At 44.0% G+C, this 17,999-nt stretch overlaps 1 long non-coding RNA gene across 3 annotated transcripts in view; it reads right to left on the bottom strand.

The window, feature by feature from the left end:
• LOC140630736 (uncharacterized) overlaps positions 1 to 15,722 on the bottom strand; it is a 28,617-nt gene extending 12,895 nt beyond the window's left edge. For 2 of the 3 annotated variants that reach the window (XR_012028450.1, XR_012028452.1), the window contains exons 1-2: positions 2,439 to 2,779; positions 2,003 to 2,201 (exon numbers count right to left, since the gene is read on the bottom strand). This is a non-coding gene — a long non-coding RNA (uncharacterized lncRNA). Of the gene's footprint in view, positions 1 to 2,002; positions 2,202 to 2,438; positions 2,780 to 13,604; positions 13,836 to 14,993 lie in introns of those variants that run through there. The other variant, XR_012028451.1, reaches the window with a different exon arrangement.
• Between the last annotated feature and the right edge of the window lie 2,277 nt (positions 15,723 to 17,999).

The following is a 17,999-nucleotide window of genomic DNA, read 5'->3' as shown; positions in this document are numbered from 1 at the left end:
AACAATCAATAAACAGAAAGAGGAGAGTAGAAAGTCTGGAAGGAGTGGAAAGGAGAATGGCTAACTCCAAGTCTTATCCTCAATCAGTCCAGGGGCTCCATAGGGAACCTTGAAAAGTATTTGCAAAATTCCATTTTGTTTTGCAAAACCAAAAAACCCCAACAAATATAAATTCCTATCTTCCACCTCTTTGAGAGGCAGTCGGTTATATACACCATCCTGAACCTTGCTTATTTTTCTTAACAAAATACGGTAGAGCTCTTTCCATGTCAATTCTGAGAGCACGTCTCCTTTTATTCACAGCATAGGGTTCACCCCAGAGAGGAGCCACCTGCCGCTTCTGTTGTTTTCTATCACAAACAGTGTTGGAATGAATAATCTCCATGCAATGAATGTCCTCTGTGCGTGCCTGTAGCTATAGGATAAATTCTCAGTAGTGGAATTATGTATTTCCAATTTTGGGGGTGGGATTGTTAGTTTCTTTTTATGATTTATTTACTTATTTGAGAGAGAGAGCGTGCCTGTGGGGGGGGGGTGGTGGTCAGAGGGAGAGGGAGAGAGAGAATCTCAAGCAGACCCCACTGACCATGGAGTCTGACACAGGGCTCAGTCCCAGGATCCCGAGATCACCACCCAAGCCAAAATCAGGAGTCAGCTGCTCAACTGACTGAGCCACCCAGGCACCCCCGTACACTTGTAGTTTTTCACGCACAGGCCACATCCCCCTCCATAATGGACATACCAGGTTTCATCTCCAGTAGCAATGTTCCTGGGCGGGGGGGGGGAGGGGTGGCTGTCCTTCCACAGACTTCCAGCAGAGTGTGGCTGGTGTTAAATATGAGGATTTTGGCCAAGTCAGTGGATGAAGATGGAATTTCGGGGCTGCTTCCTGTGACCATGGCCCCAATTTTTTCTAGTCCTTCCTCTCCTATGCTTTTCCTTCCTTCCTTCTCCCCTTCCTTCCTTCCCATTTCGAGGGGCTCTTTATGCATTAGGAAGAGTAGGCCTTTTCTGTCATATGAATCATAAAACTATTTTCCCATTTTTTTCATTTTCCAAAATGTAGCGAAATGTAGTTGCTTTTTTGCTTTCTGTGCAAAAGGCTTTAAAAACATAGGCCATGTTAGTCTCGCTGCTTGTGCCTCTGGATGTTAAGTCATTGGTTCAGAGGGCGTGGAAATGAGATGCTCTTCACTACGGAGCACATCCGAGGCCCCTGGGAGCCCATCTGCGGGCTCAGACCCACGGCCCACTCTGGGTCCCACGTTGGGGGGCGGCTGCTTTTGTCTTTCCTTTGTGTTCAGCCTCATTTCATGGGAACAGGAGTGCCGGAAGTGTCTCACAAATCCATTTAGAGAGAACAGAGGGAAGAGAATCAGGAGTGGGCTTAGGTCACGGGAAACCCAACAGCCTTAGGCCTGTGTCCTGGGATCAAGCCCCACCTCAAGCTCCCTGCTCAGCGGGGAGCCTGCTGCTTCCTCTCCTTCCGCCTGCTGTTGTGCCTGCTTGTGTCTTTCTCTAATAAATAAATAAAATACTTAAAAAAAAAAAAAAGAATCCTGCAAAAGGATTCTAAGAGTTCAACAAGCTTGAATGCTGGCCACAGACCCACCCTCCCTCCAAGGCAGCTCCCTCAGCCCCCTAGCCCCCTAGCCCCCATTAGCCTGCTAATGATGAAAACACCCACCTACCTCTTAGGGTGCTAACATCACATGTGTGGCTTCACTTTATTTCCACAACCACTCCCTGCCACCACCTCCCTTCCCACAGATGGGAAGACAAGGGCAGAGAGCTTAAGCCACTTGCCCCAAGATGCCCCCCAGTAAGTGGCAGAGCTGAGATCCGATTCCATGCGGCCTGGCTCCAGGGCACATGCCAGCACGCAGAGCAGCCTCAGTTAATTACTCCTCAAAACCAAAGAAGAGCAGATCTGATTTAAAGGGAAGACAGGAAAAGCAGTCAAAAAGAAACGCAGGTGCAAGAAACAGGTATGAGCAATCACCTGGAGGCCGAGAAGCGCTGTCGTCCCGTTGTGGCTGGTCCTGCTGCTACTGTAACTTCTCGGCCACTGTGAGCCACTCCCTTTGTCCTGAGCAAGCCGAGAGCCGGGCCCAGGAAACTCAGGCCACCCCCAGGGGCCAGGCTCAGCGCTCAGCTCCCCTAGCTCCAGGACCTGGGGCAAATAACTTTCTTTCTCTTTCCTTTTTATCATGGTAAAAAAAAAAAATACATAAAATTTATCTTTTTTTTTTTTCTATTTTAAAGTGCACGAGTTAGCAGCATTCATCATTCATCATGGACACTGTCCATTTCCAGAACTTTTCATCATCCCAAACAGAAACTCTGTACCCAGTAAACAGTAACTCCCCACCCCAGCCCCAGCCCCAGATAACCCCTGTTCTACTTTCTATTGCTGCAAACTGGCCAACTCTGCATACCTCGTGTAAGTGCGCTCATGCCGCGTTTGCCCTTTTGGGCCTGGCTCATGGGGCTCAGCATGTTCTCGAGGTTCATCCCTGTTCAGCATGTATCAGTAATGTTGTGTGCATCTACCCCCGGTTTATTGAGTCTTTGCGCTGTTGTGAACAGAGCTGCTCTGAATGTTGTACAGGGATCAGCCTGAGACTCTGCTTTCAATTTGTTGAAGTGTACACCTCAGAGGGGAACTTGCTGGGTCATATGGCAATTCTATGTTTAACATTTTGAGGAGCCGCCAAACTCACTTTATTTTTAAACAGGAGATTTTTTTATTTCTTTTTTTTTTTTTTCACTTAGGATCCTGGGCACAAATAAGCTTCCTAATTATTTCCCTGGGCCAATGAGCAGATTTTTCCAGCCCTTTTTCCAGGAAGCATCAGCCCTTGCAATGCCTCGTTTGTCCGGAGCTCAGCTCTGCCTTCCACCTCACGGGGGTCGCTGCATGAAATGTAAGCACATGCACATGAGTCCTTTCCTCTCCTTACCTTGACTTTGCAACAGGCTTTGACCCAGTGGACCCCTCTTCCTTCTAGAATCTTTTCACATTTGTTTGCTTTATAGTTGCTCCCTCTCTACAATAGAAGTCCTATAGGGCAAGGGCATTTTTTTCTCTTGTTTTCTATGATGTCCCCAAAGCATATGATGGTATCTGGCACATAATAGGTACTCAAGAAACACTTGGCGTGGAAGAGAAAGTCCAATATGTTTCTACAGCCTTTCTTCCACAGGTTGTCTCATTTCATCCTTATAACACCTTATGAAGGGACACTTCTCCCTACTTCCTAGCCAAAAAACAGGACCAGAGAGTTTAAATAACTTCCTTAAGGTTAGCACGTCTAGTAAAATTTATAGTCTACCTGTGATCCAAGTGACAAAGGCCCAGGTGTGCACCTTCAGCATCACTGAAGGAAACTAGTGCTTCTCAAAGGACCCACAAGCTATTCCCGAGGCCCTAAGGATGCTGCCCCTGCCAGCAGGCACACTCCTGCCCTGTCCTGAGTTGGGACTTGAAGCCCTGTGGCATTACTGTCCTCGGGCCCCTCGGTGAGGACCTTCTTAAGGTCCCAAACAAAACAGAGGTCAGGCAGCGGATGGCCTGGCTGTGTGAGGATAATGACAGAACCAACCAGAAAATAAATTACAAACACCCTGGGGCTCAGACCTACACCCAGGGCTTTTCACTGAGCTGCCCGGCCTCACTAGCAGCCTGGTCCCTGGCTCCCTACGGAGCTGGGCAGTGCAGCGCCACCAGCACAGTCCAGGCGTCGCCCCCACCCCGCCGCCACCTTACTTTGTTCCAGCTGCCATGACAAAGTACCACAGACTGGGTGGCTTAACAGAAATGGATTTGCTCACATTCTTGGAGGCTGAAAGTCTGAGATGCAGGTGTTGTCAGGGTCGGTTCCTTTTGAGGACTTTGTCCTGGGCTTGCAGATGGCCACCTTCTCCCTATGTCCTCACACTCCTCCCTGTGTGCGTGTCTATGCACAATCGCTACTTATGGGGACACATCATATGGGATTAGATATGATGTGTCCCCACCGACCTCATAACTTAATGGCCTCTTCAAAGCCCCTGTCTCCAAATACAGTCACATTCTGAGGTACTGGGTGGGGAGGTGCTTCAGTTAGGACTTCAACATATGAATGGAGGGGGGAGATATAATTTAGCCCAACACAACTCAGCCAGGGGGTGCACTTCCCTAATCGTAAGAGGGTAAGATCCTGCTTCAAGCAGCACTAATCTCGATGACCTCCTCCAAAGATGCCTGCGAACAGATCTCTTCATCTCAGTTCCTCCTATCAAGTGAGGAAGTGCTCAAGGCACATGGTTATGTATAAAAGAAAGTGTGTGTCTGGTGGGAATGATGGGCTAAGAGGGCCCACTGAGCTATAAAATTATAAGATCTTCTATTCCCAAAGTATTTCCACAGAATACAAGTTATGAGATGATGTAGAAAGGGTGGCAAGGTCGAGGTGGGATGCTGAACATACAGGAAGTCCACCCTCAGTCCAGAATTCTGCTCATCCTAGAATCTAAGCCCCTGGTTTTAATCCTGTGAACAAAGCCATTGTCTATCCTGAAGGAGCAGAATACCTTGCTTCACACGTATCGATGCAGGACCACAAAGCACGGCTTTCTTCCTCTCCTAGAACCATAAATTAAGGTCTGTTCTACACTCATCTGCTCGCCAGCTCTTGGCAGCCTTCTCTGGACCTCGGGGCTCTTTGAGTACTTACAGTCTTTGTTCAAATAAGCTGCCTTCTGATGGCTGGCCCAGATGTGAGGCCCACATCTGGAAACGATCCCTTGTCTTGGCCCAGGCGTTCAGGTCTGAGAGATGTGTGTGTGTCAGGTACACCCACACCCTGCCTGGTGATCCACACACAAGGTCCTATGCAGGACAGAGGTCTTGGAGGTTGGCAGCTTGGATTGGAGATGACACTGTGTTGTGTTAAATCCTAGTGGGCAACCATTTGGAAAATTCTGGAACCTGCCAACATACGGGTGCTCCTATCTGATCATCCTTCCTTGGTTTTCTTGGCAGGGCCCACAGTGCCAGGCCTTGCCACAGCATCCAGCATGCAACCCACAGAACATGCTATATCTTGCTGATGCCCCCACTTTGGTCTATGGATGGGAAGTGGTTGTCTAAGTTTGGGATTCAGTCTCCTCGTCTGGGGATTGATATCTAAGACTTACGGTGCAGGCATGAAGGTAAGTTCAGGGGGATCCTGTTCTTAAAGAAAATGCTGTGCTATGAAGCCAAAAATACAGCAGGACACAGTTTGGACCAATAGAAGGAAGGCAATGCTCTTCACCATTCCTAAGCAACGGCAAGCACCAAAGAATGGTGTGTGTGCAGGAAGGAGGTGGCATTTCTCCAGAGTTTGCCTGAGCAAGTCCTTGTACCAGGTACTTGGGCCAGTCCCCAGTGACAGGTTTAGAGGGTCTGACTGAGCCAAGAAGGATCCTCAGTATGTGCCTGCCTGACCTCACCCTTTCTTTTCTTTGTTTCTTTTTTTTTACCTTGAATGCATTTTCAAATTTCTAAAGTAGGAAGAATTTAAAATATAGATAAAGCAAAAAAAAAATATTCCTCAAATTCCAACAACAGGGATAACCCCTGTTAACACTTTGGTTTAATATATGCCAAGCCTTTTCTCCTATGTATGTATAAATACTTCCTAAAATAATGAAAGGCAACTGTATATTACCATCCTATAATACTGTTCTACAACCTAATTTCTATTAAATATCTCATGGTATTTCCATATCAAAAATATACAACTGTATCTGAGGTCTTAACAGCAGCACTGCTGCTCAAGAGAGGACTGAAAGTCTGTGGAGGCATTTGTAGTTGTCACAATAATGGGGGGTCAGAGGAGCGGGTGGGAGATACGCAATGGACACTTTGAAGGGAAGAGACCAGGAAATTGGATTTTCTGCAATGCTTAGTCCAGCTCGAATGTTCAATGTCCTAATGGATATTCATGAAGGCAAAAAAACAAACAAACAAAAAAAACAAACCAAAAACCTGTTTTTAATGATTTCAGCTCAAGACCTAACTCCATTTGACATATAAACACAAGGTTTTTGGGCATGATTTCCGTATACCCTGAATTTTATAACAATGCAACAAATGAGTTTTGTTTCGTTTTCACTTTTTACTATGAATTGTCAACTCAACAGTTTGGAAATTTCATCAGCAATGGCAAAGCCACCTATAATATTTGAGTCACTGCTTAGAGCCACCTGGATCTATCTGTATTGTAGTCACTGTATTCCTAGTGATTATACATACTTGGGAATACACTCATTCAGCCTTTTCTTTCCAAAAGTCAGATACAGAAAGTGTCTGTAACATTTAATGGGACTTTTCTTACTTGTATTAAATCCTGACCTATTTAAATGCAGATTCAAGCATCTGGCTTCTTTATTATATTCTCAAATGTAGTTGTGCCTAAAAATTTGCAAACTGAAACTATTATCTATTGGCTCTGTACACCCCTTCTGAGCCTGCTCTCCACCTCTGGGGCTAGAAACCTCCATGTTACAGCTTCCAGATCCTTTCCCATCTGGCTCCTCTGAGGGTCTGCCAATGGGAGGCACTGGGGGATGGAAGAGATCCGGGACACGCCATTTCCCCATCTTCTCGGTTGTGTGGTGTGCCTGGTGTGGCGTGCACGGTGGCAGCCACAGTGGCCTTGCAATTGGAGGTTCTGGTGACATCATTTTCCCCTTTGTTTCTCCAGCTCTAGGGACTAGTGAGTCCCTGTAGCTACTAATCCTTGCATAACCCTACCTTCCTCTATATGATCTTTCAGCCCTTCCCCATCATAACCAACCCCCTAGATTAATTTACTTCTGTTTGAAATACTTGGAGTGGTTTGTTTTCCTGACTGGACACAAAAAAGATTAAAAAAACAATTAGGATTTTATTCTATTTACCTTGTTTATATTATCGTCAGGCCATTATATGCACTTGAGGGTGAAAAGGTACAAGCTTCCAGTTATAAAATAAATAAGTCATGGGGAGGTAGCGTGTTGCCATTGTAATAATAATAATGCTGTGTTGCATTTTTGAAAGTAGCTAAGAAAGTAGATCTGAAAAGCTCTCATCACAAGAAAAAATTTGCTTGGAAAATGTGTAAGGTGATGAATGTTACTGTGCTAATCATTTTGCAATATATATAAATATCAAATCATTATGTTGTACACCTAAGACTAATATAATGTTATATGTCAATTATTCTTCACTTAAAAAAAATTACCCACTTGGGTAAATATATTACCTATGAATTTAATTTTGGGTCAACGAAGGGGGTATTGCAAAATATTTAATACTATAAACAGTGGTGTTGAAAGTATTGGCAAGGACATGGAGACAAGGGGAAAATTGTGCTTGGTTGGTGGGGGTATAAATTGGTGCAGCCTTTATGGAAAACAGTATGGGAAGTTCCTCCAAAAATTACAAGTCAATCTACGATATGCTTCAGCAATCCTACTGCTGGGTAAATATGCAAAGGAAATGAAATCAGTGACTATGAGATATGTGCCCTCCGATGTTCGTCGTGGGATCACACAGAATGGCCAAGAAATCGTAAGAGGCTGCATGCCCACCAATGGATGAATGGATAAAGAACATATGACCTATCTGTACTGGAATATTATTCAGCCATAAAAATCAGAACCCAAGAGGGGCACCTGGGTGGCTCCGTGGTGGAGCCTCTACCTTTGGCTCAGATGATGATCCCGGGCCCTGGGATCGAGTCCCGCATCTCTGCCTCTCTCGGTGTCTCTCATGAAAAAATAAAATCTCACAAAAAATCCGAACTCGGGGATCCCTGGGTGGCGCAGCCGTTTAGCGCCTGCCTTTGGCCCAGGGCGCGATCCTGGAGACCAGGGATCGAATCCCATGTCGGGCTCCCGGTGCATGGAGCCTGCTTCTCCCTCTGCCTGTGTCTCTGCCTCTCTCTCTCTCACTGTGTGCCTATCATAAATAAATGAAAATTAAAAAAAAAAATAAAGTCCTGGTTGACCTGTGTTTAAAAAAAATAATAATCCGAACTCAGAAGTGCTGGGCGAGCAGCGGAGGGAGTCCCGGGGCCGGGGCTGGGTGACGTGGCGAGGAGTGGTGTGGGTGGGTGTGAGGGGCCTGGACACGTTCCAGGGGGTCCCCTGCGTCGCTGGACCTCCGCTAACGACACTGTCCTGTGGATTTTAAATGCGCCGGGGGAGAGGGTTTCACGTGTGCTCCTCACACCCAAAGAAGGTAACTTGCGAGGTAATAAACGTGGATCAGCTTCCCGGTAGCAGGCCAGCACCCGGCACTCCTAAGTGCATTGTTTCGGTCAGTGATGCTCAAGGCGGCGAACGACGGTGTCTGAACGAGCGCTGGGCCTGACAGTAGATGGTCCCCGCGCTAGGTCTTCACGTCCCCTCCTCCCCGTGGGGCAGACGCTCAGCCTTTCCAGGACGCCGATGCGCTGCGGGGAAGACGCTGGTACTTGCCGCGCTCGGTGCATCCCAACACCGCCGGTGACTGCGTCCAGCAGAGCTCCGTTCTGCCGCAGTCTGTCCTTCCTGGCCCCGCGTTTGCGTGGGGACCAACACACACCGCACCTGGGGACGCGGCGAGGCAGCCCGGGAGGCTGCGGCGCCCGCGGCCGCGCAGGCGGGGAGCGCGCACCGAGCGCGCACCGGGCCCGTCCACGGCGCACAGCCCACGCCGCCCGCGCCGAAACCCCGCCCGCCCGGGCCCCGCCCACGCCTGGAGCCCCGCCCACCCCGGAGCCTTGTCCGCTCCGGGAGCCCCGCCCACCCCGGAGCCCCGCCCGCCCTTGGAGCCCCGCCCGCGCTCGGAGCCCCGCCCACCCCGGGGCCTCGTCCGCTCTTGGAGCCCCGCCCACCCGGAGCCCCGCCCACCCGGAGCCCCGCCCGCGCTCTGCGCAGACGCGGCGCCTAGGATCGCTGGCCGGGTAAAGTCTGCCACCGACTTCCAATAGCCAGTGGTCCTCGAAGAAGGTGCAAGGGTCCGAAGGCGGCGAAGGTGAGGCAGGGAGCAAACACAGAAACCCCCCACGAGCCCTTGCCCGATCTCTGCCTTGAGGCCCAGGCCGTCTCTTGAGCAAGGGATTTTGCTTTGGCGCGGAGGGTTCTCAAGATACGGGTCCTCCGAAGGGAGCTAGCAGTTTTGCAAGGTCTTCGGAGTCTATAGAGACACCTAAGTCTTCCGGCTTTCATCACAAGCCTAAGGAGATACATATCTACTCAACTCTTCATCTTCCCACCGCATTCCATGATTTCCGTATTTTCAAGATTTTCCGAAATCTTGTAAAATCCTTGGCTTCCCTTCCCATTCATCCACTGGTTCCAGCCCCTGGTCAAATTCCAGTGGATTGGACAGCCAGGGGGTTTCTAGGTGTTGTCACTCTCTCCATCCTGATGTCACTTGGCTAATTCTAATTCATCCCAGGGATTACTGCAAGAGCATCCATTGGTTTTCTTCCTTCAGGTCTCTATTTTACATTCTCATGTTCCAGCCAGAATAAGCTTTCTCAAAGTCAAATAAGAGGATTATTGACAATGGCGACCCTTCAGGGCTTCCTAGTTTTAAGATAAAGTTCAAAGCCCTTGATAAGTTTCAACTAGCCCCTTCCTGATGTCTATCATTTCTTCTTCGTTTCTATACTCTTCTCCACACTCTGCCCAACCACAGACAAATGATTCCAGTTGATTGATGATAACATTAACATCTAATTTGTAGGGAAAAGGCTAGGATTAAATAGCAGGCATAAATAGCATGCAAATAGGGACATGCATGACTGGAATTTAAGCTAGGACCCCAAAATTATTAAGTTTTGTTAAGTATGCATGCTAACACTAGAATAACCACCAAAAAAAGATTTAATTGCACATAATTAACAAATAAATGGAGGGGGGAGAAATGAAATGACAGAAGGAAACATTTTTAAAAGAAAAATGCCCAAAATGAGAAGATGAGGAATGAATAAATAGCTCGGAGATCCAAACATATCAGTAATCACTATAAAAAGACTAAACACTCCAATGAAAAGACAAAGATGGTCAGACTGGACAAACAATAAAGTTCAGATATATGCTATTTAAAAGAGATACTTCTTAAAAATAAGTATAAGGAAGATTAAAAGTCAAAGGATTAAAAAAATCATACGCTAAGAAATATAATTGACCAAAAGATAAATCAAGTAGTAATAGTAACAGCAGACTAAGTAAACTTTAAAATGGAAAGCATTTCTAGAGAGGAAGGTCATAATATAATGAATGGTAAAAAGTCTAATTTATTAGTAATTTGTAACCATTTTAAATTTGAATGCAACTAATAACAGAACCTCAAATATATATAAAACAAAACCCACAATTGTTCTAAGGGAGATATTGCTAAATTCACCATCTCTTTGGGGAATTTTAACACAACTATTTGTAAATATTTTAAAGGACTTACATATAGACCATAATCTTAAACAGAAATTAGAAATAAAAAAAGATAACTAAAAACCCCATGGGTTTGGAAACATACATAAAACACTTAAAAATTGTTCACATACTAAAAATAAAATTAAAGTTGAAATAAAATATCCAGAACTAAATAGTAACTGACCATTATCTATCAAAATGTGTCAAATGCAGCTAAAGTGGTACTTAGAGAACAGTTTTATAGCCCTGGATGTTTATATTAGAAAAGAGCAATATCTAAAACTTAATAAACCAAAGAGCCAACTTAACAATGAGAAAAAATAGCAACCTAAGCCCAAAGAAAGAAGATAGATGCTAAAAGGAAAAACAGAAATTAATGAAACAGAAAATATATATTAGAGAAGATCAACGAAAACAAAAGTTGTTTTTTGGGGAAAAATATAGCAATATTAACCAAGAAAAAAAAGAAACACAAATAGTAATAGATATTTTAAAAGGGGGGGGGAACTCCTGGGTGGCTCAGCTGTTGAGCATCTGCCTTTGGCTCAGGGTGTGATCCCAGAGTTCCGGGATCGAGTCTCACATGAGGCTTCCTGAAAGGAGCCTGCTACTCCCTCTGCCTATGTTTCTGCCTCTCTGTGTGTCTCTCTTGAATAAATAAATAAAATCTTAAAAAAAAAAAAGAAATTTTAAAAGGAGGGGCACCTGGTGGCTCAATTGGTTAAGCATCTGCTTTAGGCTCAGGTCATGATCTCAGGGTCCTGGGATTGAGCCCCACATCGGACTCCCTGCTCTAAGGGGAGCCTGCTTCTCTCTCTCTCTCTCTCTCTCTCTCTTTCTGCACCTTGCTCTGCTCATTCTTTTTCTCAAATAAATAAATAACGTCCTCAAAAAAAGGAAAATATTTTATTTATTTATTCATGAGAGACACAGAGAGGCAGAGACATAGGCAGAGGGAGAAGCAGACTCCCTGCAGGGAGCCTGATGCGGGACTCTATCGCAGGACCCCGGGATCATGACCTGAGCCAAAGCCAGATGCTCAACCACTGAGCCACCCAGATGCCCCTAACAAAAAGAAATTTTCAAAGGATTATAACAATAGGATTTTTAAAGGTGCTGCAGACATTAAACAGATCATTAGAGCATATTATTAGCAACAGTGAGTGGTCATATTGCCAATTAGTGACCTTGGATCGGCCCCTTCCTTTTTTTTTTAGGAAGTTTTCTGTGATTTTAAAAAACATTTTATTTTTAAGGCATCTCCACATCTAATGTGGGGCTCAAACTCACAACCCCGAGATCAAGAGTCACATACTCCTGGCAGACTGAGCCAGCCAGGCACCCCCAGTCCATTCCTTTCCTAATAAAATATTTCAATTAACTGATTTTTTTAAAGATGTTATTTATTTATTCAAGAGAGACAGAGAGAGAGGCAGAGACATAGGCAGGGACTCAATGCGAGACTGGATCCCTGGTCTGCAGGATCACGCCCTTTGCTGAAGGCAGATGCTCAACTGCTGAGCCACCCAGGCATCCCCTCAATGAATTGATCTTAAGTATTCTGTAAAGCAATGCTTCTCACAAAGTAGTGGGAATTTTGTTAAAATGCAGATTCTAATTCAATAGGTTTGAGAGTCTGCTTTGCTAATAACCCTCTAAGTGACATAGATGTACTGGTCTATATTTGAGTCAGAAGGCCTTAAGGCACTATCATCCTATACACTGGTATTACTGTCTTTTTTGACAAATTCTATCTTGCATTCTGTGCTGCCTTTTTTTCAACACTCACTCCCAAACTCCCAAACTCCCAAATCCTTCCCATGCCACCCAGATATAGTAAGGTTCTCAGATTCATCAGAGTTGAAACCTTAAATAACCTTTGAAGATGCAGGAAAAAAAAAAAAAAAAAAAAGCCTAGTACCCTCTAATTTTACAAGTTGCAACTAAAAGGACATCATTCCTAAAAGCGATACCTGCAATTAAGCCCGCTTTTGTTTTTTGTTTTGTTCTGTTTAAATGAACCAATTTACTCTGTATTTTGGGAAATGGGTGCATTGAAAGTGCTATATAGACATAATGCATGCCAATAATTTACGTGTAATGACACAGGATTGAATAATACATTCGTTGACAATAAACACAGTGAAAATTTCCTTTTTAATTATGTAAGTGGAATTTCTGTTCATCTTCATAAAATGTTTCAGAGGCTTATCTTAATTATCCCAATATCATTCACAGTTGAATAAAAAGTCAGTTTGATGTGCAATGTGGAAGAAAAAAAATCTACATAATGTCTTCTAAAGCATGAACTCTCACTTCAAATTCCCTTTTAAGCCAAGGAGAAATTGATGAAGTCATTTTGCTTGAGTACACACAATCAGAATTTTCTTTTACTTGCAGTTTCTAACAATAACAAGGGTTGTCATCTTTAATATTTAAGCCCAAGGCTGGAGGGGAAAAGATATTTATGCACATGTCTGTACAACCTGGCAAATATTAGTCATCTGTTCCCAAATACCTGGAACCAGGCAGAAAAATAAAACAGGTAGCTCTGACTATCCTAGAAAATGTGTAAGCTTTTTAATAAAGCATGACCTTGTCACTGGTATGACCACCATCCCGGGTATCCCTCTTCTTGTTCCTGCTGGCACTTTTCTCAATGTCTTTGCTCCAGGCTTAGGCCAGGGCTGAATGAGCAAGAGAAGATAGGTGATAGAGGTCAGGAGCATTACAAGTAACAGGCCTGCTGGAGTGTCCAGTACCCATGCCATTGTCAGCCTTCTAGTTAGCTGTACCTCAAAACAAAACTTGCCCTAGACCCAAGTAGGACCTTTACAAATTCCAAGCACCAAAAGTAAACTGTTACATGTGATTTTAAGACCCTGAGCACTAGACTATCTGAGTGAAAGACCCAGGGCCTAGACCACAAAGTCCCTAGCCACTGAGAGCACAGTTTTGTGATGCTCTCCTTTTTGGTCATAGAACCCTAGCAGTGACATTTGTGATGAAGGCCTGGTTGGACACAGGTTAAGGAGAAACTGCTTGCCATGCAGACAAATAATTTCTCCAGGCTGTGTTTTCAGAAACCTAGTCCAGTTTTCAGACCTCTCAATAAGCTTTCCTAAAGAAGTCTAATCTAATATCTAGTAAAGAGACTTTTTCCATACCTGGTTTAAGAATTGTGACCCAGAAAAATGGTCATGTAAAGGTCTTCATGAGATTCTCTTGATGATCCATGAAATAGGATCACTCCTATCCTTTGACAGGTGAGCACCCTGAGGCCCAGACAAGAAGACCCAGGATTGGGTCAGCTCCTCCATTCATCCTGAGTTTTTCAGACTCCAAAGTTCATGAGCTTTCTGTTCCACATGGATTTGTCCTTTACAAGTGCCTGTAAGCTTTAGACAAAAGTCAAAAATCATACTTTCTGATCACACCTAGGGAATAAGTCTGTTCTTCCCCAGAGGTTTGGTCTTTATGTGTTAAATAATCTAGTCACTGGGGCCTTTTTTTTTTTTAAATATATATTTTTTATTTATTTATGATAGTCACAGAGAGAGAGAGAGAGAGAGAGGCAGAGACATAGGCAGAGGGAGAAGCAGGCTCCATGCACCGGGAGCCCGACGTGGGATTCGATTCCAGGTCTCCAGGATCGCGCCCTGGGCCAAAGGCAGGCGCCAAACCTCTGTGCCACCCAGGGATCCCAACTGGGGCCTTTTAAACACAATCATTTGTTATTCTATTCAAAGCCCGTGAAATGGGAGAAATTGTCTCCCTTGTTCATGAACAAATCCTGTGGCCAGATAATTCCTGGCACATAGTTTGTGCTCAACAAACATCTGTGACTCACTGCTTCACAACTACCTGTTGAAAGGATTCATTACTGCATTCATAAACAAGAGTTCATAGAAAAACAGAAAGGTCAGCTGTGAGGTCATCCATAAGATCTGGATTATGACACAAGCCTTGCTCTAGGACTGCCCATTTTGGGAGAGAAAGGATAGCCTTGTTAATGTGGTAAATCTTTGGGCAAGAAACTGTTTACTACCGTATTACATTAGAAGACAAAATTACATTAGAAAACAAAACAAAATATGTATCAGACCCAATTGTTTAGTAGTTTTTACCTCTTTCTAGAAGCCTTTGCTGAATAACCATACATGTTATTGGTCAGTCCCTCACTTTCTTAACCTATTTAATTATGTATTCTCAGTCTGTTTATCCCTCAGTTATTTATCAACAAAACATTTATTGAACATTTTCTAGAGAGCTGGCATTGTAGTTACAAGGAGGAATTAAGCAAAACCCCTCAGCCCAAAGCGCGCATCATAAGTGCACAGACTACTAAATCAGATCATGTCATAAACTTCTGGTCAAGCTGGTAGAATGAGTACATGTGAAACCTCCCCCTTCTAGTGCCAAGCAATATATTGTAGTGCATATATTTAATATAACACAGATGCAGCAGAGTATATATATTTAAAATTATAAGGTACAGTCATTGTATTAGTTTCTTAGGGAGGATACAACAAAGTACCAGAGATTGGGGGGCTTACCCAACAGATATTTACTGTCTCACACTCGAGGCTAGAAGATCAAGATCAAAGTGTCGGCAGGCTTAGCTTCTTCTGAGGAACCATCATGAAATTCTAGAGCTTCTAATCACCCTTTTAGGGCTTTGAATACTGGACAACAAAGGATCCTCAAACACACGAGAATTTCTAATGTGAAGAAGGCCCAAGTAAACAACCACAGAAATGAAACCAGAGGAAATGGAACTAATCAGAGAAGAGGGAACATTTAAAAATAGCTCCAAATAACATTTTTAGAAGCAAGAAAACACTGCAGCTTTATAACAAGGGTAAAGTGCTATAAAATGATAACAATTAGGGGTTAAGAAGAAGCTCTTGGAAATTTAAAACGCAGAACATGGCCAAAATGAAAACATTCAACATGGGGTTTGGTAGGTAATGTTGAATAAATTAACACAAATGCTAAACAGATGGAAAATATGAAAGAAAAGATAAGAAGCATGGAAGGTTATTCCAAAAGGTCCAACATCTGACTAAGAGGAGTTTCACAATGGGAGAACAGAGAAAATGGAGAGGAAAAAATTAATGAGCATTTTCTAGAACTAGGACACAGATTTAAAGAGCTGACTGAATAACCAGTACGACAAAGGGAAAAGATTCATACCAAGGCATGTTGCTATCGACAACAGAGATAAAGTAATGTTCCCAAACGTTCTCCAAGGAGAAGAAAAAAGTAGCTTAGCATCAGGTTTCTCAACATTGGATGCTGAAGATGAGGTGGGGAAAGGGGAGAGGTCAGTGCCTTCCAAATCCTGGGAAAAAATGGATTCAATCTAGAACTTGGCTCTGTGGTAACCTCAGATGTGAGGCAAAAACAGATTTTCAGACATGCAATAGGACTCAGAATCTTTACCCTCCATTTATGCTGTCACAGGAAGTGAGTGGACTTTATGCTCTGGAAAGATGAAGGAGTCAAGCAAGAAAGACCCAGAAGTGGGATCCAGAAGAATGTGAGGAGAGATTTCAGAGAGACAGAAGAGCAGCAGGGCCAACCTGAAACAGAAGGAGGGAAAATTCAGGGAAACAGGATGGAGAAAGGGGGGTTCCCCAGAATACCCGAGATGGTGGGTCACTAGGGCAAGATAAAAGAGAGATGGATGACAGAACTGATGGAGTGTTTGAAATCAAATTAGTAATATCCACAGAGTCCTAATCATGTGATTTAATTTAAAACAGTGATCCATCATAACAGATAATAGACACCATCTAAAATGGATAAATCAAGGACAAGCCATATATGCATATGACACGGTAACTTGAAGGCAATTGCCAGAGGCCACAGCTGAGGGAGTTCAAAGTGGTTGCCCCTAGGCATCAGACTAGTGTGCAAGAAGGGGCAAGAAGGGGTTAAGGACTGCTATGATTTATTACCAACCTTTGGGAATGATTTGATTATTAACTCTATGTATATGTGACTTTGACAACAGATTTAAAACTAAAGGAGAACAAGTACGTGTTAAGGGCTATGAGAGGGACTGGGGGAGGAAGAAGCTCGAGCTTTGATGGTGAATCAGAAGGGAAACTCTCCTAGAAGAAGCTGGTCACTATTATATGACGCCTGAGTTGAATGCCTTGTTTCTTTCATTCATTCATTCATTCATTCATTCATCCATCCATCCATCCATCCACCATGCTCCATACACTCTTCTAAGTCCTGCCTTTGTATCAGGGAAGAAGAGACCCAGATGCTGTATGCCCTCTTCCCCAGCTGCCCCTGAACAATGGATGCTCATGTGCTCTCTTCTATCCCCACATAGCACTTTGAATAATGCTGCCCTGACATGGCCAGTAAGTAAATCCTGGCTATAAGAGTTAGTGAATGAATGAATCACGGAACGCGTGCAATCCACAGCCGTGTGAACAGGCAACTAGCTATGAGGACAAAGAGCATTTTCTGGATGTGAAGTAGAAAGAAATTTCTCTTCTGATCGAATGGCAACAAGTTGAGAGAAAATGCAGAAACCCAACATCCCAGACAGAAAGGTCCCAGATCTCCTCTTAGCTCTGTAACTGTGTGCCTTTAGTTGTCACTTCATTTCTCAGTATTACAAAAGTCTCATCTATAAAATGGGAATGCTAGTAATACCTCATAGCATTGTTATAGGAACCAATGGATATGGTGCTCTGTAAGCTGTAGAGCTCTGTAAACATTTTAATTATTTTACCCTTTGGGATTAGACTGCCTATTACTTTCAGAGTGATGGGAGCTTAGCTCCTTGGATTTCATGAAATCTATCCTCTGATTTGATAGAACAGGGAACTGAGGCTCAGAGGGGCATAGAGGGTTACCCAAGATCACACAGCCCAGCTGTGCAGTGTTGAAGCTGTAACTCATGTTTTCTTGTTCAGTGCTCCTTCCCGTTTAATCCCCTTTAGGTTCAGAGAGTTCAATTGAGAGTCTTTGGGAAGTTCTGCACTTGAAAAGTAAAATCTTGTTTAAAAGTGAAAAAAGGTCTAGTCGAGAATGAAGGAAGCCGACATTTTGCATATCAGAAAGTCCTAAGGCCCAAATGAGTAAGCTTGGCTCTTGAGTCCAACAGAATTTTCTTATTCCAAGTGATGTGTGCTGTTGATATAAAAGTGGGATCTGTCAAGGAGGGTTCTCACCAGGTGAAGCCCAGTGACACCATCTGGTGACATTACCTGGGACACTACCTGGGAGACTATCCATAAAGGTTTCACAGTAGTTGAACAGAGAAAAGGCGAGGCAATCAGTGAGTCCCCGGGAACGTGGTTTGTCACAATGAAAGCAGAACAAGGAAACAAACCACTGCCACAGCAATCAGCTTTATTTTCCCATGGAGAATAGCAAGTCTGCTTTAGCAAGCAATACCAACAGTTTTGTTAACTAAAAGTTCAGTTTTGTTGGTTTTGTGGTTTATTTTTGAATTGTAAATTAGTTTTCATGAATCAGTGTATGAGGGCTATGGAGTCACAATGGAGTTCTATATTTATAAGTAACATTACTGT

The sequence above is a fragment of the Canis lupus genome, chromosome 1 (assembly GCF_048164855.1).
Source record: "Canis lupus baileyi chromosome 1, mCanLup2.hap1, whole genome shotgun sequence".
Taxonomy (NCBI): Eukaryota; Metazoa; Chordata; class Mammalia; order Carnivora; family Canidae; genus Canis; species Canis lupus.
The sequence above is the reverse complement of the archived record's forward strand: the minus strand, read 5'-3'. Positions and strand labels throughout refer to the sequence as shown.